Source organism: Natator depressus, chromosome 1, assembly GCF_965152275.1.
Source record: "Natator depressus isolate rNatDep1 chromosome 1, rNatDep2.hap1, whole genome shotgun sequence".
Lineage (NCBI taxonomy): Eukaryota > Metazoa > Chordata > Testudines > Cheloniidae > Natator > Natator depressus.
Window position 1 is genome coordinate 14107686 of NC_134234.1, and position 26971 is coordinate 14134656.

Genomic DNA, 26971 nt, shown 5'->3' on the forward strand with positions numbered 1-26971 from the left:
TGCCTGGCAAGGTCACCAAATTGCTCCACCATTTGGCCTCCTCCTGACCTGGAGGGACCATCTTGAGGAGTCTATTCAAGGCTTGTTCGCTCTGCTGAGTGACGGTGAAGTGCGAGATATAGTGGAGTGAGGGTTCGATGGGCCTGCTTAACGGGGGAGTCCCAGCTGCTGTCAAGGGGATGCTGCATGCTGGGCTCCTGTTTTCCCCCTGCGATTCCCCCCCTCATTCCCATGTTCTCCTCCTCCCCCCCATCTACTCCCTTTCCTTCCCTACTACCTCTTCTGCCCACCCCATCCCTTTGCCTCGTTTCTCCCCCGTCCCTTACCCAGCCGCACTATGGGCACTCACTGCTGTACAGAAAACAGGAAGGCTCCCGGCACGCCGAAGGGGAGCAGGACTGGCACTAGGACTCAGGGGGCGGCATCCAGCTGTGGCACCAGCAAAGCCGAGCCGCAGCCTCTTTCAGCTGGGCAGCTCTGTGCTCCCAGAAATGAGGTGGGGGGGGAGGCAGTGGCTCATAACCCCGGGTGCCTCCCCATGCCTTCCTCTGTTTTGGGGGGGGCAATGCCCCTCCCGAACTGCATCCCTGGTTGTCCCCACGTGTGCCCCTCCTTTACTTCCCTGTCATTTTCTGCAAGGAAGCAAAGAAATTCTGCAGGGAGAACATTTTCTGCATGCACGCAGTAGTGCAGAATTCTCCCAGGAGTAGTGTGTGCACATGTCTTAAGTTGAATTGGTCAGTGAATTATTATTATTATTGATTTATTTTTACCAAAAAAATTTAAACTCCTATACTTCCCTGTGTGGTGCCCCCTCCCCCCAGTCTGTTCATTTAACATTAAAACCGTCCATGTTGATGTTTTTATTTGTACATTTCTTTTAATCTCTCTTGAAATTGCGGCCAGTTGCAGTGAAGACGAAAGCATATCTTGCCACACAACGTTCAGCACAAAGGAGACGTTAATCTGTGCAGGTAGCCAGTAGCTCTCCACCCATGCATGCACTGGTCTGTTGATACCTTTTAAAACTACATATACAAGTAATGGCGTTTTAAAACCAACACCAGTTGCAGCAATGTTGTGCAGGCAAACCAAAATAATCTCTCAATTCCTAGTGCCCTTTCCAAGAACAGACCGATGGTAACAAATTGGTCAGTGTAATTTAGCTGATCAATTCCCACATGCTGTTCTGCACACTGTTTGTAGCCTTTCTGGTAGCAGTTCAGACAGGATGGGCTAAATCCTGCCTTGAGTCACAGCCTTGCAACTTGACTGGGGGCGTCTGGGGTATGACTAAGGGCAGAATTTGTCCCATTTTCCACTCCAACTTGGGAGTTGGGGAATGTACTGGGCAAATCAGTGGGGACTGAAGTGTGTGCTTCAAATCTTGTCAAAGAAGTCAGCCTTTCTGGAAGAATGTAGAGCTGTTTTATCTAAGCTGTTTCCAAGGCACCCACCATTGTGGTGAGAGCTCTCTCCCGTGGTTCCAAGTAGCTGTAAGTATGCGACAGTGGCCAAACCCTGGTAAGCTGCCTCGGCAGGCGGGCTAAACCAGGTGGGGGTAACTAGAAGTGTGGAAACTGACAGTAATTTAGGGATTGTCCTCCCACGCATACGAAGACTGTTCTGGTAGTCAAAGTGAAAGAGACCATATATTGATCTACTGTCTTGAAAAGCAGTGTAGCGATGCATTGTGGAAGGTGAAAGGCATGATGGGGCACTACAGAAGTCATGGCTATCCGCTGCAGCTAAAGGAGCCTCCAGCTGTAACAGCCTTTGTGCCACTGGACCAAGCTTCGTCAGCCAAGAGAATGGGATTGTCCCAGTGCAACGACTCTCGCATTTTAATCAACTTCACGCACACGTCATTTAACGCACATCTCTCTTTAAAAGTCCTGTGGCGATGGAGGAGTGGCAAAGCGACAGCTGAAGAGGATTCCTGGCAGTCATAGCCACAAGCCTGCGCGCAGGCGGCCTGGGACATTGGTTGGCCGTCCCTGACCCAAGGGCAGCAGGGAAGCTTGACAGCACCCCATGTGACAGAGCAGCCCTTTTTTGGATTGCGCTGCTCTCCCTTTCTAAGGGAAGGGGCTAGAAAAGATGCCTCAAACATTGCCTGCCCAAATTGAATCCGGCCAGCTTACCGCGGCTGGCGGATCATACTCAACATGGTCGAAAACCAAAGATAACTAAAAAGGCAGTAAAGATTGCTGCTTGGAACGTTAGGACTATGATAGAGAAAGACGATACCTCTCGATCTGAAAGAAGAACAGCTCTCCTTTCAAAAGAGCTAGCCTGGTATGACACTGACACTGCAGCGCTCAGTGAAACTAGATTGGGAGACGAGGGCATTATAACAGAACCGGCTGGGGGTTACACCTTTTGGAAGGGAAAAGAACCACATGAAGATAGAATCCATGGAATGGGAATTGCCATCAAGACCAAACTCTTGCAATGTCTTGAAGACTTTCCAATAGGCATTAACAAAAGACTCCTGAAACTCCGGTTACCACTAAATAAGTCGCGATTTGCTACCATCATCAGTGCATATGTGCCCATCTTAACAAGCCCTGACAATGCTAAGGAATGGTTCTATTCTGATCTCGACTCTCTCATCAAGTCAACACCACAAAGTGACACTAATCATCCTAGGAGATTTCAATGCAAGAGTAGGTAAAGATAACAACAGCTGGCAAGGTGTCATTGGAATCCAACTAAAGCAAGTTGGCAGTTTTCCCTATCTCGGCAGCAACGTTTCCAATGATGGATCTCTAGACAAAGAGATCACGAACAGGATACAGAAAGCTTCTTAGTCATTAGGAAAATTACATAACAAAGTCCTGAAATCCCACAAAAATAAAACTTTATCGTGCTTTTGTGCTCACCTCTCTCCTCTACGGTTGTGTGACCTGGACACCATACAAATGGCATATCAAACAGCTAGAGGCCTTCCATATGCGGTCTCTGTGCGCCATTGTTGGGATCCACTGGCTGGACAAAACTACCAATGTGGAGGATTTCCAAAAGTCAAATGCCACAAGCATTGAGGCCATGCTGATAAAAGCCCAACTACGCTGGGTTGGACACGGCATTAGGATGCCCAAATATCGACTCCCCAGAAAAATTTTCTATGGAGAATTGGCGCAGGGACATCGGAATCAAGGCCGCCGCAGAAAGCGCAACAAGGACAGCATCAAGAACAGCACACGCTTCAGTGCAATAAAACCGGATAATCTTGAAGCCTGCATTAAACAGATCAGCATGGTGACACACAGCACTCAGAACTTTCCAAGCCTTTGAAGAGGACAGAAATAATCACCTGTTAGCTGCAAGAGAAAAGTGACATACCACTGCTATAGCTACCAAGACGCTCACCAATGACTTTGTCTGCCCGATCTGCTCAGGAGCATGTGTGTCACGCTTTGGACTTCAGAGTCACTCCAGAACCCACAAGGAGAGAGCATGAAAACGTCATCGTCGAAGCGACGAAATACACACACGCACCATTGTGGTATCTAAGCACTAAACATTCATAATGTGAATTGATGCAGTCTGAGTGACCCTAAAAACTAGGCATTTATATACAGAGATCATCTTCAAAGTGCACTGATTAGTTCTCCAGCATCCGTCACAGTTAAGTAAATGCTCCTCTTCACCCCTCCCTCCCCACCTTAAGGATGTCAAAACTGAGGCAGAGAGTATAAGGGACTTGCCCAAGGCCATAAGTAGTACTTGATTGGCTCCCAGGCAATAAAGTCATCACCTTTACTATGGCCTATTAAATATTGCCGATTGGGAACTCTGGTACAGAAACTGCCACGGCAGGTCCATCTAATTCTATATTCTGCCTCTGGTAGCGGCCTATGCTGTATACTTCAGAGGTGAGCAAAAGAAAAATCTCCTAATAGAAGATGTGTAGTGCTACTCCATGGCTTGTTCCTGACCCCAGACAAGTGACCAGGTTGTGCCCCAAGTGAGGGTTGAGAGCTCTTAGGCTTCATATGATCTCTTTGTTCTTCAAAATGAACTGCACTGTCTTAAACAGACGGACAATGATCGACCCATCTGATCCACATACAGCGCGGGTACTGGTGAATGAATAGACATTTTGCTCATTAATAAAATATTTTACTCTCCTAGAACACTTTAGATCGGAGGCTCTCCAAGCACTTTGCAGACATGAATGAGCTTAGCCTCTCCAACATGCCTGTGAAGCTGGTAGGGAAGCATTGTCCTAGTTTGATGGATGGAAACTGAGGCACGGACTGCTCGAGTTGCCACAGAAGGGTTCTGTGGGAGAGCTGGGACTATAATCCTGATTTCCTTAACTCTCAGTTTGGTGTCTTTTCATTACCATGTTTCCTCCCCGTCACGAACACAGCTGTGACCTACATAGCCTTCCCAAGGGCGAAGAAAGAGACAAAGGCTGGCTGGCTCAACAGAGGAACTTCTCTAAGGGCAGGTCTACACTACAGAGCGGATTGATGCTCTGAGATTGATCCACCAGCGGTCAATTTAGTGTTTAGTAAAGACCCGCCAAATGGACTGCAGATCACTCTCCAGTCGACCCCTGTACTCTACCCCCGATGAGAAGAGTAAGGTAAGTCGACAGGAGATTTTCTCCTGTCGACCCCCCTGTGGTGTAGACACCGCAGTAACTTGACCTAAGGTACGTCGACTCCAGCTACATTATTCACAGAGCTGGAGTTGCGTAGCATAGGTCGACTTACCACGGTCGTATAGATATGCCTAAGCTTTGATCTGCAATAGACAAGCACCAAGGCCAGGTCTTCATGGTTGATGCTTTCTTATCAATGGAATTTGTGCCAGCAAATATGACCTGTGAGATACTGATACATTTGATCAAATATTTATTATCCGACCCCTCAGAGAGAACAGCTTATGTGGAAGTGTGCATTACTGGGGGAGTGGCAGTGACCCCCTCTATTTAGGCTGCTTAACACTTTTCCCGTAATGAAGTGTGAAGAATTAAGTGCCCTAGTGCCGCCGTAGTTTGCACCAGGACTTGGAAATTTGGCAGGGAGCTAGCCCTGGGGTCAGTGAGGTGTGTGGTGTCCCCCCCCAGGCCTAATGTAAATAATGTTCATATTTGGCTGCATTCAGATCTGGTGAAAAACTGCCACTTCCCATCCTTCCTCCGCTCATTGCAGTGTGTTTTTGGCTTGTTGCTCCCAAACCCACAACCGTCTATTAGCACTGCACACGCGCCGCTCCAGCATCTTCGGTCCGTGTGCCATGCTCGTCGCGTCGCTGAGCAGGTCCCGGGCACAAGTGGTGCTGCTGCATTTTGTGCACTGAAGGAGGCAAGCCTCTGGGGATGAAGTATTGTGTAATTTAGAGACTAACCAATTTATTGGAGCATAAGCTTTTGTGGGCTACAGCTCATTTCATCGGATGCATAGAATGGAACATATAGTAAGGGATATGTGTGTGTGTGTGTGTGTGTTGCAGTCTGTTTGGCCAAACCGGACAGTCTACGCAAAAGAATAAATGGACACAAATCTGACATAGGGAATCATAACATTCAAAAACCAGTAGGAGAACACTTCAACCTCTCTGGCCACTCAGTAAAAGATTTATGGGTGGCAATTTTGCAACAGAAAAGCTTCAAAAACAGACTCCAGCGAGAGACTGCTGAGCTTGAATTAATATGCAAACTAGATCCCATTAACTTGGGTTTGAATAGAGACTGGGAGTGGCTGGGTCATTAGACATATTGAATCTATTTCCCTAAGTTAAGTATCCTCACACCTTCTTGTCAACTGTCTAAATGGGCCATCTTGATTATCACTACAAAAGTTTTTTACTCCTGCTGATAATAGCTCATCTTAACTAATTAGCCTCTCACAGTTTGTACGGCAACTTCCAACTTATCTGTGTGTCTGTCTGTCTATTTATCTTACTATATGTTCCATTCTATGCATCCAATGAACTGAGCTGTAGCCCACGGAACCTTATGCTCAAATAAATTGGTTAGTCTCTAAGGTGCCACAAGTCCTCCTGTTCTTTTTGCGGATACAGACTAACACGGCTGCTACTCTGAAACCTGTGATTGTGCAACTATGTAGTTTAAAACGTGCAGGCCAGGTCCTCAGCTGCCATAAATCGGTGCTGCTCCTTTGACTTTTTTTTGGTATGTAATTTCTATAGTACCTCTTGCTGTAACAATTAGGTGCTTTAATTTAAAATATTTTAAAAAATAACCAAAACCCTACAGTGCCTTTGGTGTCTATAAGTGGTGGCATAAAACTAAAAACACAGCTACTGTAACTTGCCAACATGTCTTACATTGAGACAATCTATATAGCTTATCAAAGAGAAGGTGCTGGTAATAACTGATAAGTACCTATTGCAACAGAGCTCTGTAACTGAGCAGACTAAAGGGTAACAAGGTCCAATAGTTAGAAGTTGTGGCTTATTTCTAGCTTGATTCCCCCACCCCACCCCCAGCTTTAACTTTTTAACAGTAATCTGGGGGAAGGAAATGGAAAACTCTCCATCACTTGAAGTCTTTAAATTGAGACTGTGGGTGCCTTTCTAAAAGATGCCCTCTAATACAAATAATATAAAAAAATAATTCGGCCACAAGCCACCTGGTTTGATAGTTTTCACGTCTGTCACAGGGAAGAGTAACTCCCTCCACTTCAGGAAGGGCTGGTTGAAATCTTCTGACCGGCTCTGCAGCAGGTCGGAACAGATGGTCACAGAGGTCCTTTCTGACCTTAAAACCGACCCTCCTGCCCGCTGCCTGAGTGGTGGAAGGGGGACATCCATACTGGCAGCAGCACCTACAACTTCTACCAACTTCTACCTTCTGTTCGCCGAGCAGTGGCTTGGTAGCACATGTGTCAATCAAGCTCCTAGAACGGTCAGTCAGAACTCCTTCCTCGTCTTTCTGGCCTCCATTTGCAAATGCCCCTTTTTTTTTTTTTTTTTTTTTTTTTTTTTGAGGCCTGGTGCCTTTACGAGTCATAGGTCAGGACCAGACTTTCTAACGATTGTGCTTGTCAATTATTTCCTCAAGATCTAGGCAGAAGTTTCCAAGTGTCTACTAATTTTAGTGCGTTTGGGTGTCAGAGTGAGATGCCTATAAATATGGGCATAAATATACAGGGAAGTGGGGGAAGAATATTCCCCCTCAACTGAGGGTAGGTGCATGGGTATGGCGGTGCCATTGGGGATAAGATGTCTTGTAGGAGGACAGCAATGTCCAGTGCGCTCGCTCGCGCGCTCTCTCTCGCTCTCAACTCCCTTGTCACCTGCAAAGTCACCCGACAGCTGCTCAGCTGCACACACCAAGCTGGCTCTGCAGGCTAGCTAGGGAAGTGGTAAAGGAAAGGCCATTTCCCTCCAGCAGGCAGAAGATGGCGGGGCGGGGGCAGGAGGGCGTGAGATTCTGCCCTCCAGCAGGTGGAGGGTGTTGGGGTGGTGGGGAATCTTGTGTCACTTCTCAAAGCTTAAGGGGAGGAGGTACTGGTGGGAAGGGGTGAGGCTGGGTCAGAAGGGGAGCCAGGGAGTGGGGGAAGCTTGGGAAGGTGAGGAGCGAGAGCTTTAGGGGAGAGGATGGGAGCTGAGGAATTGAGGGAGGAAGATGCAGGAAATTCAAGGTGGGGCAACAGGGTCAGGACATCTTCTTGTCCCCCTTCAACTTTGGGGCCAGCATGACCCCACTTACTGCAAGGGCCTGATCTGCAGAGGTGCTGAGCACCTGCAGTTCCCAATTGACTGCTTGGCACCTCCAAAGATGTGTCCCTGAATTCTGTGTTTGGGGAATGTCGGCTTGTGTAACCCAGTTGGAACTGGAGATCATTGGTATAGCAAGCGTGTCTCTTGGCTGCCCCGACGTCCATCCTGTGACATCCCAGTGTTGAGATCTTCAAAGCAGCGCAGGGGAATGTAACGCTACATCTTCCATTAATTTTAATGGTTAACTGCCCTGCGCTGCTTTGAAAACCTCCACCTGTGTGTCTTATTGATCAGAATTGTTAATGTGTAACAATGCTCCTGTAGCAACGGCTCCTGCTTTTGAAAGTATTTCAGTTTGGGGTGCCTTGGCAATGTTATGCTGCATGGACACTCTCTCTTTATCTAGTCCCAGGAGGTGAGGGGTTAGGCCCAAAGCATTTATTGCTAATGCAGCTTTGTGTGGGCTAGTGAGGTAAACCTGTACAGCTTTTTCCTGCCAGGTGAACTAACTGCTTTTTATTTGCCAAGTTCTAATCTCAAGGCCTGTGTCTACATTAAAGAATAAACTGTGTGCTTAAACTGGTTCAAGTGTGTCCACACTAGTTATGCTGAAATGGTGTGGGAATGGTTATAGGTGTGGTCCATGTCCGTGCTAGTACTGTTCTAAATTGCTTTGGTTGTAATGCTCTCTGGTGACTCAATTCACAGTTTGACAAGTTTCAGAGTAACAGCCGTGTTAGTCTGTATCCGCAAAAAGAAAAGGAGTACTTGTGGCACCTTAGAGACTAACCAATTTATTTGAGCATGAGCTTTCGTGAGCTACAGCTCACTTCATCCGATGCATCCGATGAAGTGAGCTGTAGCTCACGAAAGCTCATGCTCAAATAAATTGGTCAGTTTCTGACAAGCATCTTGAAAGCAGTGGATTTTGAGAGATTTCAATAGGGTACAGATGCATAAAGAGATAAGTAGTCCAGGCCTATTTGAACCATTCCAGCTTGTCTATGTCTAGGTTCACAGTGTAAGGCCTGGTCTACACGGGGGGAGGTGGACTAAGTCAGTCTAAGTTACGCAACTTCAGCTACAAAAATAGCGTAGCTGAAGTCGACGTACTTAGAGCTACTTACCGTGGTGTCTTCACTGCAATAGATCGACTGCTGACGCTCCCCCATCGACTCCGTGTACGCTTCTCGCTCCGGTGGAGTACCGGAGTCGACGGGACTGCGCTAGGTGGTCAATTTTATCACGTTTTCACTAGACACGATAAATCGACCCCCGCTGGATTGATCGCTCCGGAGGTAAGTGTAGACATGTCCTAAGAGTTGAGATTGACGTGGTTTTTAAACGTGCTGAATACCTAATCTATTTAAACCAGTTCTTGAGATACAGTAAACTTCTCTAGTGGTAGACAAAGCAAAGGTTCTCTGGCTGACTAATGTTTAACACAGATGAGAAAGCTCTCTCCCTTACTCTGCATTTGGTGTCTGACTTTAGATGCAACGGGCAAGATGCAAAAGGAACCTTCAGGGTCTAAACTCGTGTTGTGGCAGGTAAATGGATGAAACAGCTGAGTTTAAACTATAACTGACTGGAAAATGGAATTTTCATCCCGTGGGAAACGCTCACGTTTTGAAATTTCGTCTTGAACTGGTATTAAAAAGTAAAAATTACAAGATATTCTGTGGAACATAAATTCCAAATGTTTTTCAATTCAGAAACATTGAAACCACCTTAACAAAAACATTTGTTTTGATGTCGTAATATGTTTTTTTTGGATAAAGTTGAAAAACTGTACAGTAAAAATGAATTGCCTTGTGATAGTTCTGAACCGTTTCAAATTTTTTCCATCAAATTAAGTCAAAATCAGAGCACGCCTGCAAAACTTTTAGATTTTGATGAATCAGCATATTCTGATAAGTATTCCATCAATTCTTTGGACTAGCTCTAGCTTAAACCATCCCATCAGCCTTTCGAGTTTTGTAAAGAGGGAAACGTTACCTTTTCTGTCGTAAAAAATTTCTCATGGCACTTTGCTCAGAAACAGCTGAAGTTTGATAGCTGAAATGTGGCGTTTAAATAGTCTGCAGTGAAGACAGATGATGCTTTTTGTTAGATGCCAAACTTAGTTGCTTTAACACCGAGCAAAGTTTAGGTCTGTACGAAAATTGCGAAGTCTGTAACCATCTGTTCTTAAAATGATTTTGCAATTTGAAATCTTAATGCCTGTTCTGAGTGACCTCGACCAGAAGCTTGGAATGGGTGATAGGGAATGGATCACTTGATGATCACCTGTTCTGTTCATTTCCTCTGGGGCACCTGGCATTGGCCACTGTCGGAAGACAGGATACTGGGCTAGATGGACCCAGTATGGCCATTTTTATGTTCAGTAGCTCCATTCTAATTACCACTGCTCACAAGGAGTGAGCTAGAAGCAGCTGATGTCCAAGAAGTTTATCATCAAAATTGCAGTCTGTCAGGCATATCATACAGGGTCACCATCACATGAGCCACTGCAGCAGTTTCACCAGAGTGAGTTGCAGTTCCCCTGCTGGTGGTGAGAAGTTGCTGTGCCATTTGTGGAGCAGGCAGTCAAAAGTGATGACCTCTGAGCTGGGTGGAGTAGCCTGGTAAATCTGGCCTCCTGCGCTCCCCGCACCAGTTTGTACGGGCACTTTCTGTATGAGTTCAGAGCAAATCTAAATGAGCTCTTTGTGCAGGTGTATTCCTAGGTAATGGGAGCTCCTCCAATTCAGGAATTAATACTTGACAATAGGCTTGGCAAGCCAGTCCATTGACTACCTAGTCGACCACTGTCAAATATTCCGGCAAGAATGCCCTGATGTGGGCGGCAGCTAGCTTTTTGATTGGAACATGGGGCCATGAAGATGCCCAAAGATGTGGCCCACTGCCTACCTAGCATAATGAATTTTAAAATGACTTTTCTTTTATAGTTGCTGGTTGTTTTATTTCTGTTTAACTTCATTTTTCTTTTCGTTTTTGTAACTGTTCAGTCATGAATAGCATTGACATGGAAATGCTAAACTAATATTGCTAAAAAGATCATTCTTTCCATTTTTTAAAAAAACTTCACTTCATTGTGTTTCACATTTTTCTGAGTTTAAAATAACTCTGTTAAGTAACTTTATTTCTGTAATTAGGCATAAGTATCTATTTAGGGCTAGGCCAAGTGAAAACCATAAAGTCTTTCTCCTTTTTTGTTACTGTTCTAAAAAATCAGTGTGTTAAAATATTTGACCATTTTTGACCAAAGTCTGACCAGTCAATTGCACCATTATTTTTGGACAGGTCAGCTGCCCAACCCTAGGTCAACAATATGGTGCATAACTGAACCCTATTGACTGCACCTGCCCTGGATGTGTATTCACACAGCACTTTCTAAACTCCCAAAGCTTTCTCCCAGCATGCACTAAACATTGTGCAAACCTGAAATGGAGTCTCTGGAAGCAGTCTCTTTATCTGGTGGTTTCAAATTCTTGATCTGGAATCTGGAGGTGACGTGCCCAGGGCTTTATAACAACCCAGATTTTTAATCATACGCAGTGTTGTTGTAGCCGTGTCAGTCCCAGGATATTAGGGAGACAAGGTGGGTGAGGTCATATCTTTTATTGGACCAACTTCTGTCGGTGAGAGATCTGAAGAAGAGCTCTGTGTAGCTCGAAAGCTTGTCTCTTGAACAGAAGTTGGTCCAATAAAAGACATTACCTCCCCCACCTTAAGTCTCAGATTTTTGTAACGCAGTCCACAAATACCTACTATGTTACAAATATCCTCTTACTGACTGAACATCTTACCTTTTTGCCCTTTCACTACCCATGCTATTTAGGCCGTTTTCATTGTGTTGCTAAGAAGTAGTCTGTTTCACTTGTATCTAGTAAACTTTTCTTTGCAGCGTGTGACGTACAGGAGCATCTCAGTGGTGGTACTGTAAATCTTGCTGGGGGGAGTGATTAAGAAAACAAAACCCTGTCGTAATGGTTTTTAAGAAAGTATCCTGGAAATGCTTCTACTGGCATCAAATTTTGGAATAAAGTGCTAGGCCAGATTTGATACGACAGTGTCACTTTAATTCAGGCTTAATTTCCAGTGCTGTTAGTTGAAACTTATGGCCAGTCCAAGCAATTTACATAATATTGTGCCTTTTGGGTTCCAGTTGGCACATAGCAAAATTTTTTGGTAGAGTTCTTCAGAAATCCCCGATCACACTACAGGCTCCTAACACTTTGTGGTAATGGCATTACTGGGTGTGGGGTTTGGGTTTTTTTTAAATGTCTAACAGCATTTTGTTATTGCTTCCTGTGTGAGAGTCAAAATAAGACACAATTTCCTGTCTGATTCAGTGTCACCAATGAGCCCTTCATTAACCTGACTAAGCACAGTATCACAGTTTAGTCTTCTGAAATTAGATCATAGAATAGCAGGGTTGGAAGGGACCTCAGGAGGTCATTTAGTCCAACCCCCTGCTCAAAGCAGAACCAATCCCCAATTTTTGCCCCAGATCCCACATGGCCCCCTCAAGAATTGAACTCACAACCCTGGGTTTAGCAGGCCAATGCTCAAACCACTGAGCTATCCCTCCCCACAATGCTGAATTAGGGGATAATTTATGGGGAAGGACTTGCAGAATTGAATAATAATCCTATCCTAGCTGTAGAATTCTATATGGAGATTCATAAAAACTGGTAGAAAGGATAGAGAAGTTTTGTTTTGCTCCTGCAGAAACCTTATTGTTTTCATCCCTCTAAAATTAAGTAGTCAAGCATCTTCTCTTATATAAAATACCCTCTCCAAGCACTCTAAGCTTGTGGGTGGGGGGAGTGGGGCGGTTTCTGACAATGTGTGTTTTCAGAACACTACTGGGAAACAAACACACGGTTCCTCTGTAAGTGCTTGAGATCAAAGATTGGTTTTAGGTGACACAGACAGACTAGGCAAAACAAAGAGAGAGAGAAAAGCCCTGGAATATCTTCTCGGCCTTTTGTAAAGGCAGTAGGCAGGTTCAGTGTCTCGTCCAGTAGGCCATGATCCAGCAAAGTAATTAGGTACATGCGGTGTCCCCTTGAAGCCAGCGGGGCTAGGCATGCACTTAAGTCTCTTGCTGAATCAGCCTATAATGGGAAAGCTGTCTCCAACCTGAGCTACAGAGCAGCTACAATTGTTCCATAATGCCAGAAGATAGGCATAGGGGTCTAAGTATATGCTACAGGACATAGAGGTACAACACAACAAAATTATTTACTGTTGAACGATAACATTCTCTCTACCTTGCCCCACCCCCAGCCTTCTTGTAACTAACCAAGGGATTGTAACACTGCATTGAACTTGTATACCTATGGCCACATTCTGATCTCATTTTTGCAAACGTAAATTCAAATCAACTGCACGGGCATCCCTGTCTTTTGCCCTGGTAAAACTGAGCTTGGAATCGGGCAAATAACAGGTGATGTGATGCTATATTTGCTCTTTGAAGTATGGCTCCCACACTAAAGGCATAGTCACAGCAACTCGCTAACAGCCGATTGAAACTTCTATCCACAGGAGTAAACATCCAGGTTATATTTAGATTTTAAAAGCCCAGAATGTGCTGTACAAAGTATCTTTTGAACTGATGCGACTGATATCCATGTCAGCGGCTGAGCAGAACTTTTCTAAAAACAGCCCATCATATTGTTACTTTTAATGACACTCGTGCCCAAATGAAATGAGCCCCTTCAGAGAGAAATAGATGATAAAACCACAGCACATCCTAGTTTAGCTTAGGGGAGCTATACAATGCAGTATGAATGCCCCCAGGGTTCTTATTTAGCTTCTGTGATAGTAATGGAACAGCTGGCTTTGGTTCCAGGGTGAACCAAACCATGCTAGGATGCACATCTGTGGAGTGAATTGGAAAGCACAATTTATGGCATAAATTCATACATGGGATGCATAAAGTTTTGAATTCTGTGGGGTGGTGAGCTGCTAAGTGTGAAAACATCTAGATTCCTGGGCTACTCTGTGGTCTGACCAGAAATCCCTATCTGCCTAAGGTAATGGACTGTGTCTTGTAACTACTCATCTCTGGATGGAAAATGCAGAGACAAAAACTGCAGAGACGAAGATTATATATATAAATTTTTTTTTCTTTCTTTCTCAGCACTGGCAGCACAGTGGGTCTGTCTCCCTTAAGTCACTCTGATTCCTTAAAGTTGTTCTGGCTGAAACTTTGACAGTACGGATAAGTCAACTCAAAGGTAAGCAAAAGAAACAGGATCGAGAAATTTTTCCCTCGGTGTCCCATAGTCCTGTTTCTAACTAGGTAACTGCTACAGTGGCTTCTCCGTAATGTTGCTCTGCTCCGTTTGAAGAGCAACCTTTTATGCCGAGAAGTAACTGCTTGTCAGTGTTACGTCAATGACGTTTGCGTAACACCGACAGACCCTGGTCGTCGGCGGGCGGGATCGAACCTGGGAATTCTGGAGCTAAATGTTTGAGCCTCTACTGCAGTGGTTCTCAAACCTTTGCACTGGTGACCCCTTTCACATAGCAAGCCTCTGAGTGTGACCCGCCCCCCTTATAAATTAAAACCACTTTTAATATATTTAACGCTATTCTAAATGCTGGAGGCAAAGCTGGGTTTGGGGTGGAGGCAGACAGCTCGCGACGCCCCATGTAATAACCTTGTGACCCCATGAGGGGTCCTGACCCCCAGTTTGACCCCTGCTCTACTGCATGAGCTAAAAGCCACATGGCCCTTAGCTAAGGCTGTAGCAAACTCATTAATCTCTAAGTGGTCTCTCTGCCACTAGAGGGGACAGAGCACCACACCCAGAAGGTGTGTGAGTTACATTTGCATAAGAATATATGATGTGTGGGGTGACAAAAGCCACTATAGTTGCTAATAAATCAGAAAATGATACTCTTTTATAAATATTTCTAATTCCCATCCAGAATCTTGCACTAACAAGAGGTGTGCATGGGTCTGTAGCAGGGGTGGGCAAACTTTTTGGCCCGAGGGCCACATCTGAGTATGGAAATTGTATGGCGGGCCATGAATGCTCACGAAATTAGGGGTTGGGGTGCGGGCTCTGGGGTGGGCCAAAAATGAGGAGTTCAGGGTGCTCTGGGTTGGGACCGAGGGGGTTCGGAAGGCAGGAGGGGGATTAGAGCTGGGGCAGGGGGTTGGGGTGTGGGAGTGGGTCAGGGGTGCAGGCTCTGGGCAGCGCCTACCTCAAGCAGCTCCCAAAGCATTGGCATGTCCCTGCTCCGGCTCCGATGTGGAGGTGCGGCCAGGTGGCTCTGTGCACTGCCCTGTCCGCAGGTGCCACCCCTGCAGCTCCCATTGTCTGTGGTTCCCAGCCAATGGGAGCTGCGGGGGCAACACTTGGGGTGGGAGCAGCGTGCGGTGCCCCCTGGCTACCCCTACGTGTAGGAGCTGGAGAGGGGACATGCCACCACTTCCGGGAGCCACGCGGAGTGGGGCAAGCCCCTGACCCCGCTCCCCGGCTGGAGCGCTGGAGCAGGGCAAGTCCCATACCCTGCTCTCCGGCGGGAGCTCGAGGGCCGGATTAAAATGATGGGAGGGCCGGATGTGGCCAGGGCCGTAGTTTGCCCAGCCCTGGTCTGTAGAGTAACGCCATGATCTTATTGCTGTGCTAATCCCCTCCTTTTTCACCCCTCCCCTTCCTTATTCCCACTTGCCATATCTAAAACTAGACTGGAAATGCTTCAGGGTGGGGACTGTGGGCCAGATCCTCCAATAGGGTATATGAACTATTCTGGTTTGCACCAGCTGTTATAAATGTATCCTTCCTTCCTCACCTTTACCTTTGTCTTTTTTTTTTTTTTTTAAACCTTTCTGGAGGTGCAACTGATGTTTTAAATAATGCAAAAGGTGCTGATAGGATTTTTTTCACTTATCAAACAACTTAAACTTTGGGCTGAGATGAAGCATGGGAAGATTTGGCTCAAAAGGACAATTTTTCCCCCCAGAAAGTTATGAGGCAATCAATGAAAGTTGTAGGGGCAGTTTTATTTATTTATATATATATATATATATATATATATATATATATATATATATATATATATATATATATATAAAGTCAGCCTTAATTCTTGCTGTACATTTGCAACTAGGAAGTCTCTGCTACAGGAATAGTCTATAATGACAGTATCCTTAAAGCCATTTCTACTCTTCTGCACAACCCAAATTCAGCTTGGGGTCCAGCAGAAGACTATGAGCTCCTGTGTCAATGTGCTACGTGTCATGGAATTGATTAGGCAGCATGACAGGGCAGGTGTGAAGCAGGATGCCTGGGGAAGGAACCATTCGTCTCTAAGCAAATACGTTTGCTATTCTAGTGTAAATGGCAAAGAATGAGAGAAACTCAAATCCACTTTGTGTAATAGATGTTACAGCTCATGGCTCCGTGGAAGGGTCTCCTCCTAAAGGATTTTGTACACTGTGGGACCCGGTTTCAGCCCTGGTGTAAACAGGCACAGAACATTTATTTCAGTGGAGTCGCACTGGTTTTCCCGAGACTGACTGTGGCACTTGGATTCCATTCTCTCGGACAGCTTGCCAGAAGGGGAAGCTATTTAGCTGCTGTATGGCAGGAGGTAGTGAAGGGACTAATACTCTGCCCTTTAGAGTGTCTGCCATCTGAAGGTCTTGGAGAACTTTGCAATTGTTCTAACTCTACCCCTGCCACTTACCCCTCTGTGTGGGTGATACCCGCCCATTTCTGGTTCACAAAGCCACTGTTCCTTCTTCGCTCCAATAATCCCCCCTCAAGGCTCTCTCCTTCAGTGCTGTTGACAAGGAGCAAGTTGATAGTGAACTATATTTGGGGGGGGGAGAAAGCATATACCCAAATGTACCAGATAATCCTTCTCCTGGCCTACTGGAACTTTCAGTAAGAGGTAGAAGTTGACAGCAACTTGCAGCCTGTTCATTTTCCAATTTGCTTTTAACTTCTAAAGCACCCTGCTGACTTGTCTAGTGTTACCTTCGTTCGCCTCTGTCACTGGCTTGCCTAAGCCAGGGGGTGTCTCATGAGCTCACCTAGATTTCAGCAGCCTGGCCCATGTCTAGCTCAGGTTGGCCCATCTGGGCCTTCCATTCATAGAGTAAATCAGAGTCTCTTGGTGACCTAAGCGCAAAGTGTGGCCAGCAATGGGCCTTGACCCGGCCTGGTTTCTTGGGTTATGATAGAGAGAAAATCCATCCTTTCTCTCCTAGCTCACCCAGGAACTGCCACTTGATAGAAGTAGCCAGCCTTCTTCTTTGGCCTTCTGGGCCTTTGTTGGCTGCCACCTCCTCTCCCAGCCCTTCTAACTGTTGGAGGACCAAGTCTTGCTGGTTCTGTATGCAGCTAACCCTGGGAGGCCTTTCTGGGCAACCCCAGAAGTCCCAAACTTTGTCCTTCTTTTCTTAAAGGGTCACTTTCTGGGGTGTGGTGCATCAAGGCAGCAGAGTCTCTGGCAGGGGGCAGCAAATGCTGGAACACCGCATCCTACCCGAATGTTTCTTTTTATTGGTGCTAAACTGTGTGGGCTGGCCTTTCCTACCTCTGTTTAATACAGGTCTTACCATCCTCCTATTTGTAATACAGTTACACCGAGGAACCTCGATAAATGTCTTGTTGCGCTCGGCGTGGTACAAACATAACCGAAGACCGTCCCTGCCCATAAGAGCTCACAGTTTAGGTGACCAGATACAGCACAAAAATGGGATGGTGGTGAGTTGCAGGGATGGTATAACAATAAGATGAATGATCTTTTGCCTCAGTGACCTGCACTAAAGGGTATCCCTCCTAAAGAACCTCATGGATCTGTACTGTTTTCTCTCAGCCGGTTTGGTTCCTAAGGTTTTGATCCCTGGCCTGTGGTCAGCCAGAATGGAATCTACAAATGCATTGGGCACAAGCATTGATGATTGAAGCTGCATGGCGAGGAGGCCGTTTGTTTGTTTGTTTGTTTGTTTTTTTTTTTTGTTCCGTGTCTGCTTTGAAGAAGTCTCTGCTCCTGCTGATTCTGGGAGTAAGAGACCAGGAACTGGAAAAACTAACTTGTCCTTATCCCAGAACTGGGTGGCTTATGCTATCTCCCATAGTGTAAGTGCCAGGGCAGGTCTTGCCACAGCTTGGGGGGAGGGCTCTGTGTATCTCTTTCGCTTGTGGTTCCCCAACTCTTCATTTCTTTTTAAATCTCACCTTTGAAATCCTTTTCGCTTTGGGAACGATGCCCTGTAAAGCCACCGATGGTCTCGATGAATGGTACTATGTATTTTAAAAAGCATATTGTGAGCAAGCGTGGCCTGGATGTTTTCGAGAACCTGCCTGTCTGGAAGCGGGGCAGGTTTCAAGTGTGTTTATGTTCAAGTGCTAATGGAGAAGCCAGCAGAACAGACGGACAGCAGTCAGTGTGTTTTGTGGGTCTAATTTTAGGGCTGGCTGCTGCCCAAAATGGGTAGCTGGATCGGTGGGTTTCCCTCTCAGAGCCAGCCAAGATCTAGCCATCTAGTGAGTTGCAGTGACCTTAATGGGCCTCAGGTAGCCCCTTGCTTTTGTCAGATGACAAAGCTAGCATTGCTGGCCATGTCTCTAAGCGTGTTGGACAAATTAAGTTACTTTCTATTTGGGTAGAAGCTTGTGAAAGAAGCTCTCTTGAAACTGAGAGGAACTGATCCAACGCTAGGAGAAAGCTTTGCAAACTACGGCCAGCTCCTTACTGCGTCAAAGTGGTTGGCTCTGTTCCTCTATTTCGAGTTAAGTATTTCTGCAGAGTGCATGTATAAATCTGAGACTAATTACTTATTGCATGCAGTGTTGTGGCTGGTGGGTGGGTGGTTGCTAAGCACCAAGGATGTGCTTGTCAATTTTAAATATTTTTTTTAATAGATCAGCAATCATCAGTGGAGAGTCGGTTTTTCCCCCCCCCCAATCCATATGTTAGTGTACTGCGAGAAAAAGGCATTGGGAACATGTAGAGAATTTTGAAACTTCACTCTGAAACTGCTACTAAAGGGTTCTGAAAGGAACCTTTCAATTGGTGCATGTGCCAGTTACGGCTGTGTAAGAACTGTACTATCTGCCAGCGGGCAAGACGACTTGCATGATACTGTTGAAGAAGCTGCATATGTTGGGTTCAAATCCGTGGGTGAGAACACACGGCTTGAATAAGTGTTTGGTGACAACTGTGTTTCTCCCCGTTTTAAAGAACATAAAATCTTATTAAGCCATGAAAAGAAACTGGGAACAAGGAGAGAGATCTAGGTGATGACCCTACATCTGTCCCTTGAGGTGTTTAAGGGGGATGCTGTCGAGTCAAGCGGTTATAGGACCAAAAAATACGTGCTGTGTGAAAACGTCCTTGCCTAACTCCCCATGAATGGAAATGGGCACATGATGCCTCCCCCCCCGCCCCCCCTCCCCCACTCAGCAAGATGTGGCATGTGTTGGTGTGAGGCTTTTTGGGAATAATGTTGGGAAAAGAGGAGGCTTTAACATACCCCATAGCATTGATGCAATGCTGCTGTAGTAACGCTCACCCTGGTACCCGGGCCGGCTCTAGGCACCAGCAAAACAAGCCGGTGTTTGGGGCGGCATGTTTCTCGGGGCGGCATGGCTGGCACCGGCCATGCCGCCCCTAGAAATGTGCCCCCGCCGCCCCAGCTCGCCTCTGCTCCGCCTCCGCCTCCTTCCCCGAGCGCACCGCTGCCGCTCCGCTTCTCCCCCCTCCCTCCCAGGCTCTCCGCACGCGAAACAGCTGTTTGGCGCGGCAAGCCTGGGAGGGAGGGAGGAGAAGCCGAGTGGCGGCGCACTCGGGGGAGGTGGCGGTGGTGGAGCGGAGGTGAGCTGGGGTGGGGAGCGGTTCCTCTACCCCCCCCATTACTTCCTGCGCTCCCCCCCACCCTCGCTCACCTCCGCTCCGCCTGCTCCCCTGAACGCGCTGCCTCTCCCTCGCCTGAGAGGGAGGGGGGAGAAGTGGAGTGTTTAGGGGAGCGGAGGTGAGCTAGGGTGGAGGGTTGCCGGGCGGGGGGAGCTGCAGGAAGCAATGCGGGGGGGGAAATGCTGCATGCCCAGGGGAGGAGGCGGGGCCGGGGATTTGGGGAAGGGGTTGGGAAGGGGCGGAGTTGGGGCAGAGCCAGGGGGGCATGGAGGAAAAAAAAGCAGGGGCGGCAGAAATCCTAGAGCCGGCCCTGCCTGGTACTAACACCTGCTGCAGCTGGGAGGCAGCCGCAGAGAATGCAGGGCTCGGGAGAGACTGCTAGTGAGTGGGTAGCTCAGGCTGGGGACGGGGTTCAGAATCCACCCTAATGGGAAGTTTGGTAAAAGCTGTTAGAGAAGCAGCAGAATCAAAGTGCTGAGCTAGCAGATGACCCGGTGCCTGAGGTGATAAAAGAACAGGAGAATAAAAGTCGGGCACTGGGAAGAGAGGAGGAGGAAAGAAGGAAAATCGGAAACGTTTTAGGTCGGGAGAAGGAGGGAAAATAGACTTGGGTAAGCGAGCAGGTACGATCAGTAAAGGGAAGAAGAGGGAAATAAAATCTCTGCTTAGTGGCGAGAGAGTATCCAGGGAAAAAACAAAGGAAATAACTGGTGAAAAAGAATTGATCAAAAAGCTGTTAGATGAAAACAGAGCCTAAAAACAAAGCAAGAAGCCCACCAGCAAAGGACCTAAAGTACATGAACAGAAAGAATGACTGTTTGAACATCTATTGAATGAATACAGTCCAAAGTTGCCTGTTGATCAAGTGAGGTCTGTGAGGTGAAGAAACCCTGCTTGTGGATAAACTCAATGAAAAGAGGGATAGTCACAGGAACATTGAATCTAAGGAGCGCTTCAAGCTGAAGAGAAGCAAAGAACAGGACAGCAAGAGTGGAGTTGGACATACAGCCAAGGAGAGGAAAAGTTGATTCTTCTCTGAAGTGACACAGTGCATTAAAAAGAAAAGGAGGACTTGTGGCACCGTAGAGACTAACAAATTTATTTGAGCATAAGCTTTTTCACTCAGATGAAGTGAGCTGTAGCTCACGAAAGCTTATGCTCAAATAAATTTGTTAGTCTCTAAGGTGCCACAAGTACTCCTTTTCTTTTTGCGAATACAGACTAACACAGCTGCTACTCTGAAACAGTACGTTAAGTAATCTCTCTTGTTCTTGTTAGTAACCATGCATTTGGTACAATAGAAGCTCAGAGTTATGAACTGACTGGTCAATCACACACTTCATTTGGAACCGGAAGTACGCAATCAGGCAGCAGCAGAGACCAAAAAAAAAAAGAGAGAAAGAAAAGAGAAAAAGCAAATACAGTACAGTACTGTGTTAAATGTAAACTACTACTGAAAAAAGGGAAAGTTTGGGGGGGAAAAAAGATTTGACAAGGGAAGGAAACAGTTTCTGTGCTTATTTCATTTAAATTAAGATGGTGTGACAGACCCAGACCAGGGGGGTACAGGAGTCTGGTAGAAGGCAAGTATACTGGCCCCTGGATGAACAGTTTTCTGTTCCCTAGGTGACCAGAGCAGGGGCTGCCCTAGCGCAATCAAGGACTTGCTAGAACCAATTAAGACAGGCAAGCTAATTCAGACACCTGGAGCCAGTTAAGAACATACTAGAATCAATTATGGCAGGCAGACTAATCAGGACACCTGGTTTAAAAAGGACCTCCTATCAGTTAGGGGAGGGTGTGCAAGGAGCAGGGAGTGAGAAGGCGTGCTACTGGAGGACTGAGGAGTACAAGTGTGATCAGGCTTCAGATCCTGTGGTGAGAATAAAGAAGGTGTTGGGAGGAGGCCATGGGGAAGTAGCCCAGGGAGTTGTAGCTGTCACGCAGCTGTTACAAGAGACACTGTAGACAGCTGCAATCCACAGGGCCCTGGATTGGAACCTGGAGTAGAGGGAGGGCCCAAGTTCCCCCAACCCCCTCAACTCCCTATTTGAGACAAGAGGAGGTGACCTGGACTGTGGGTCCCACCAGAGGGGAAGATCCCTGGCCTATCCCCTGACCCACTAGGTGGGTCAGCAGAGACTGCGGGGATTGTTCTTCCTTTCCCATGCTGGCCAGTGATGAGGTTAGCTGAGTGAACGGCAGGTTTGAGCCACTAGCAAAAGTGGCCAAACTAAGAGCTGCTGTGAATCTCTGAGGCAAGCAAATCCACCAATAAGCGCAGGACCCACGAAGGCAGAGGAGGAACTTTGTCACACTGGTTAAAAGCAGCATTTTTCTTCTGCATAGTAAAGTTTCAAAGCTGTATTAAGTCAAGGTCCAGTTGTAAACTTTTGAAAGAACCGCTATAACGTTTTCTTCAGAGTTACGAACGTTTCACAGGGACGAACAACCTCCGTTCCCGAGGTGTTCGTAACTGAGGTTCTACTGTAATTGTGAGATATTCCCTCACCCACTTTGTCTCTACACAGAGTAAGGAAGAGGAGCATGTACAAGCTCATGAAGGTTAATGAGTAGTTTATAAGTAGTAAGTATTTAGTAATGTTCTATGTTTATGCTCCTGGCACAATTTTGAGTTTTCCCATATGAAGTTCTAAAAATTTCAAATGATCCCTTTTTATCATGGCTTGCCTCTGCCTCTCCTCACAGTTAGTCTAGCCTTGCCTAGCTGGGTCACTTCAGGGTGGTGTTTGGGTTGCTACTGGATGAAAAGGGAAGCTGGCCAGAAACAGTGAAACTGGCAAGCTTTTTGCTTTGTTGGCCAAGGAGACATAATTGTCAAAAAAACCAAACAAAAAAATCCCTAGACTGTTCAAGTTCTTTCAGTCTTATTGGTGTCAGGTGCTAGTAATACCAGGAAGGAAATTTTTAAAATAAAACTTTCATTAAGACCCTATCCTTTCTTAAAACATTGAACATATTCAATATTCCCAGAACATAATAATTTCTGATAAGCACTAAATATTAATAATTGCTGTGCCTTGCCACCAGTAACACAATAAGATCATCTAGTTGGAAGAGAGAATTAGCTTAAATTTCCGTCTTATTAGATTATGTAAAACAGCCTGGAGAAAGCTAAAAAATTAATAAAAAGGAGGGCCCAGGATAAAGAGACAGATGATCATTATGATCTACCGTTGCAGCATTGATTAACACTGCTGTAATTAGGGTTTCATAGTGGAAAAGATGAATACATCCTGACCAACCTACCGTTTTTAGGGGGTTTATAACTTGACCATAAAAATTCATAAACTCGGCTAAAACTTGGCAAAATGCTCCTTCCCTGGTGGAAATTTCCATTTACAAAGTAGCCTCCTTCTCTCCCTTTTCTTATTTTCCATTCCCCTTCTTAAATTGCACTGGAATAGAAGCTGAATTGCAGTTACTTTACGCCAGTTTACCGGGGATATGCTCTTCCTTTTCAGGTTTTGGAGACAAGGGTTAGTGTTTTGCAGATTTATTTCTCACATATGGAAATTGCCACTACAAAAGCAACAGTAATTAGTCTCCCGCAGCTGGAATAGCTTTTCAACCTCTGGCTGGTAGAAAGATCTAGTGGGCAACTGCACTGCTTGGTGTACTCCAGCATTACAGCTATAATATATATGTGGATGCTACCAGTTCTTGGGTTTCTGCTTCTGCGTGCAGCGTCTTGCTATGTGGATTAATCAAAGACTCAGTCTGAGGATGGGCCTTGTGCTTTTGGTTTCATCGAATGCGATGTTGGTAGCCTCACAAAATCAGAATGGCCTGATCCCATCCACTTTCTCTTACTTCGACCGACTTGCATTCTAAAAGTTTAAGGGCAGTTTATAGTCAGAAAAGTGACTCTAAATGTGACATTGCGTGGTTCCATCTTCATAGTGCCTTGAGACCAGACTCCATCAGTTTACAGGTCAGATGGAGTTTTCAATCACCAGGCCCACAACTAGCCTGGGCTCTGAAAATTCAGCCAGGATCTCTGCCTCTTATCACTACCAAGCTTCTGCAGTTGGAACTTAGCCGGTTGTTTTGGTGGTTGCTGTGGGAGTTGGGGCAGAATCCAGCTTGCTAGTCCACAGCTACGTTGGCTCCGCAACGCTCAGAGGAGTGAAGTCGTCTCCTGTGTCTCTAAAAGGAGCACATAGAGAGAGGCACAAGGAGCATTGATGTTGAGTAAAAAGGCACCATGTTTATACCATCAGTTTTCTGATTAGAACACGCTAAAACTAAATAAAGTTATAGAATATTTATAAGGAAATGTCGTGTGAGTTCACATCACAAGTGACTTATTCAAACCCTCATGTTCGTAAGTTTTAGCTATTGAATCTTGCAGAGCAATACTCAAAGCAAAAGTCTCTGGCACCTTTTCTGAGGTGCTGAGCAACAACGCTGGAAAGTGCTCAGCACTTCCAAAAATCGGGTTCTCAGTGAACAGTTCAGAAGTGGCCCCAAGACTCAAACTTGTTCATGGACAACATCTGTCAAATAACTTTCAAGAATGAACAAATTCATAAAGATTAAAGTCTGCTCGTAGATAAATTCAAAATTCCTTTAACCATTTTCTGTGCCTATATTACCTAGTTCTAGTGTATGTCAAAGGAGGAGTGGAATTATTTAGAGTGATCCAAGGGATAAAGCTGCTTAAAGGAAAAGGTAGGCTGGATATCCGGAGGTGTGACTTGGTTACATCTTAGACTGGAATAGCATCCCATAGCTTGGCTCTTTCAAAGCTTGATCGGACAAACCCTCCACATACAGCAGGGACCAGTCCTGCACTGTAAGCTGGGGATGACCCATTTTAGGGCTTTCCAGTGTCTAATAGTGATAATTTTATACATTGCATGCAACTTGCTGTAGAACAGTGTATTTAAAATTCGTGCCAACCATGTAGCCAATGCCAAGGAAGTGTCATTTAACATTTAAAATCAGAAGAGATCTGAATAAAAACAAACACCTTCTTCCCCCAGATCTTGAAGAAACATTAGTATTTGAAAATATCTGCAGCTGGATTTTTACCTGGGGGGAGGGTAGAGCAGATAGCAACGGGAAAGGAAAACTTGCTTGCTAGCTGACATGGAGTGACTGAGTGGAGCTGAGTGACTGTGGAAGAATGCGCATGCCACTGCAGCTGGTGAAGTGATTTACTGCATTCCTTCCGTAAGGCACCTTTCCGACTAAATTAGCTTTAGAAATTTCTAAATAACTTCCCTGCTGTTTCTTTAATTTTTTTTAGCACGGGGGATAATTTGCAGTCACCATCACACCATTCTGACTTCTTAAAAGGAGAAATTATCATTTGCTGGTTAGAAATGTGTCTTAGGGTCCAATACATCCCAGTGTTTAATTTCACAGGGTTGAGTGATTTGTTTTACATCTGTTTGAAATGAGCAGTTAAGTGGGGCTGCCAAAGAAGCTGGAATCTAGAAGCTGTGTTGATGTCAAAAGGATTTTGGTCGGGAAATAAAATATGGAAGGTGCATTTTGTCACAGGAGAAAAGTTAGCGAGTTAAAGTCTGTTAGGGTATGTTGACACTGCAATTAAAAATCCATAGCTGGCCCATGTCAGCTGACTTAAGTTCATGGGGCTCAAGCTAAGGGACTCTTTAATTTTGGTGCAGATGTTTGGGCTCGCCCTGAAGCCTGGTCTTTAGGACCCTGCGAGGTGGGAGGGTTCCACATGCCGAAGCCCGAATGTGTACACCATAATTAAACAGCCCCTTAGCTTGAGCCCTGTAAGCCTCTTAAATCCCAATTTAAAGTGACACTTCAACCATTTATGCTTTTACTCCTTACACTTCTCTTAGCTTGGAGAAACTTTCTTGGTTGTTTTTTATGATTTATTTCACTTACATCCCCTCTCCCCCCCCCCCCCCCCCCTTTTTTTTTTTTTTTTTTTTTTTTTTTTTTTTGCTGGTTCATCATGATGTTGTGTCTGGGTTTACAACACCGTAAGAGAATGGCTTTACATAAAAAGAAGGAAAAATCAATTGGATTGGTATCTTAATAGCCTAACACTTGTGTTGAATAAGTGTTGTAAAAATTCTAGGTAGCAAACAAAACTATTTCCAGGAGAGCGGCATGGCCACATAGAACTTGATAGTTGTAATCAAGGATTTTCAGTTCTTCTGTTCCAGAAATGCAAGCCTTTACCATGTGAGTGAAAGGAGAATCTTCTTAAAGCTATGCTATAAGCATTAATACAGGTCCCGCTAAAGTCTTTTTTCCCTCTAATGGATAGAATCATAAATACTCAGTGGGCCAAAACCTGGCCCTACGGCTGTTTATGGGAGTTTTGGCATTGACATGACTGGGGTGTTGGGATGTGGCCCAGGATCTCACTGACCTTTTGTAGTCCCTTGGTGATGCTGCTCCTGCAAGGTGCTGAGTGCCTTTCATTGCCGTTGTACCAATAATTTCCCTGTGTTGACTTTGTGTGAGGAGGCTCAGTGAATAGAGTACCGTTCTGGGAGTCAGAGGTTGTAGTCCCAAGTTTGACGAGCTATGTGACTCTGAGCAAGTCACTTAACCTCCGTGTGCCTGTTTCCCCCTCCAGTAAAATGGGGATCATAATGCTTATCCACCTTCTTAAAGTGCTTTGAGATCTCAGGATGGTAAGTGCTGTATAAGAAAATGTAATAGTCGTATCTACTAATGGGGCCACTTAAAGCCCATTTGAGATGTTAAACCAGCCTTTGAGGAACCCAGTGGATTGCTCTAAGTCTACAGGCTGAAAAAGTGACCTTCTGTAATGACTGTCCCTTCTTGATTCTCCAAGTAATGCTAGGTAAATAATCCATATTAAATAGTAAAAATGTCACGGAAAATCTGATGTGACTGTTGGATTAACAGTAAACCAATGGATTTTCACTCTGATTGTCAATAAACTGAAATACTCTTTGGGAGACCCTCATGGCAATAGGGCTTGTCCCACACATTGCTTTGTAAGAGCCTGCTAGTTCCATTTACGTGGGTGTGGGCTTTTTTCAATGTTGACTCCACTTTGGTTTCTAATGAATTTAGGAGAAACCATAAAAAGTCTTAAAATCCACCCAGCACAGCCCTTTCTTGACAAATTAGAGGGTCACAGCAACGGCTCGATCTGAAGAGTGGGTGTCCGTAAGTGTACATCCATCTCTATTTTCAATTTGACTAGGGTTTTTTTTCTTAATGGGAGACAGTAAACATACGAGACATCAGTAGAGTCCGGTTTGCCAGTGGACTTCTATAAACAATAATAAATGGCAGGGGAGGGGTGTGTTGACTTTTCTCATTCACTCCTTTCTATGCATGATTATTTGGTCTGTTATGAAGCAGATGATGTCCCACACAC

The 26971-nt window shown here is 45.6% G+C and overlaps 1 protein-coding gene across 3 annotated transcripts in view; it reads left to right on the forward strand.

Annotated features, from left to right (window-relative positions):
• GDPD5 (glycerophosphodiester phosphodiesterase domain containing 5) overlaps positions 1 to 26971 on the forward strand; it is a 337315-nt gene that overhangs the window by 65915 nt on the left and 244429 nt on the right. For all 3 annotated transcript variants that reach the window (XM_074955111.1, XM_074955119.1, XM_074955130.1), the window contains exon 2: positions 13862 to 13958. The gene's annotated coding sequence lies outside the window, so the exon portion shown is untranslated. The remainder of the gene's footprint in view (positions 1 to 13861; positions 13959 to 26971) is intronic.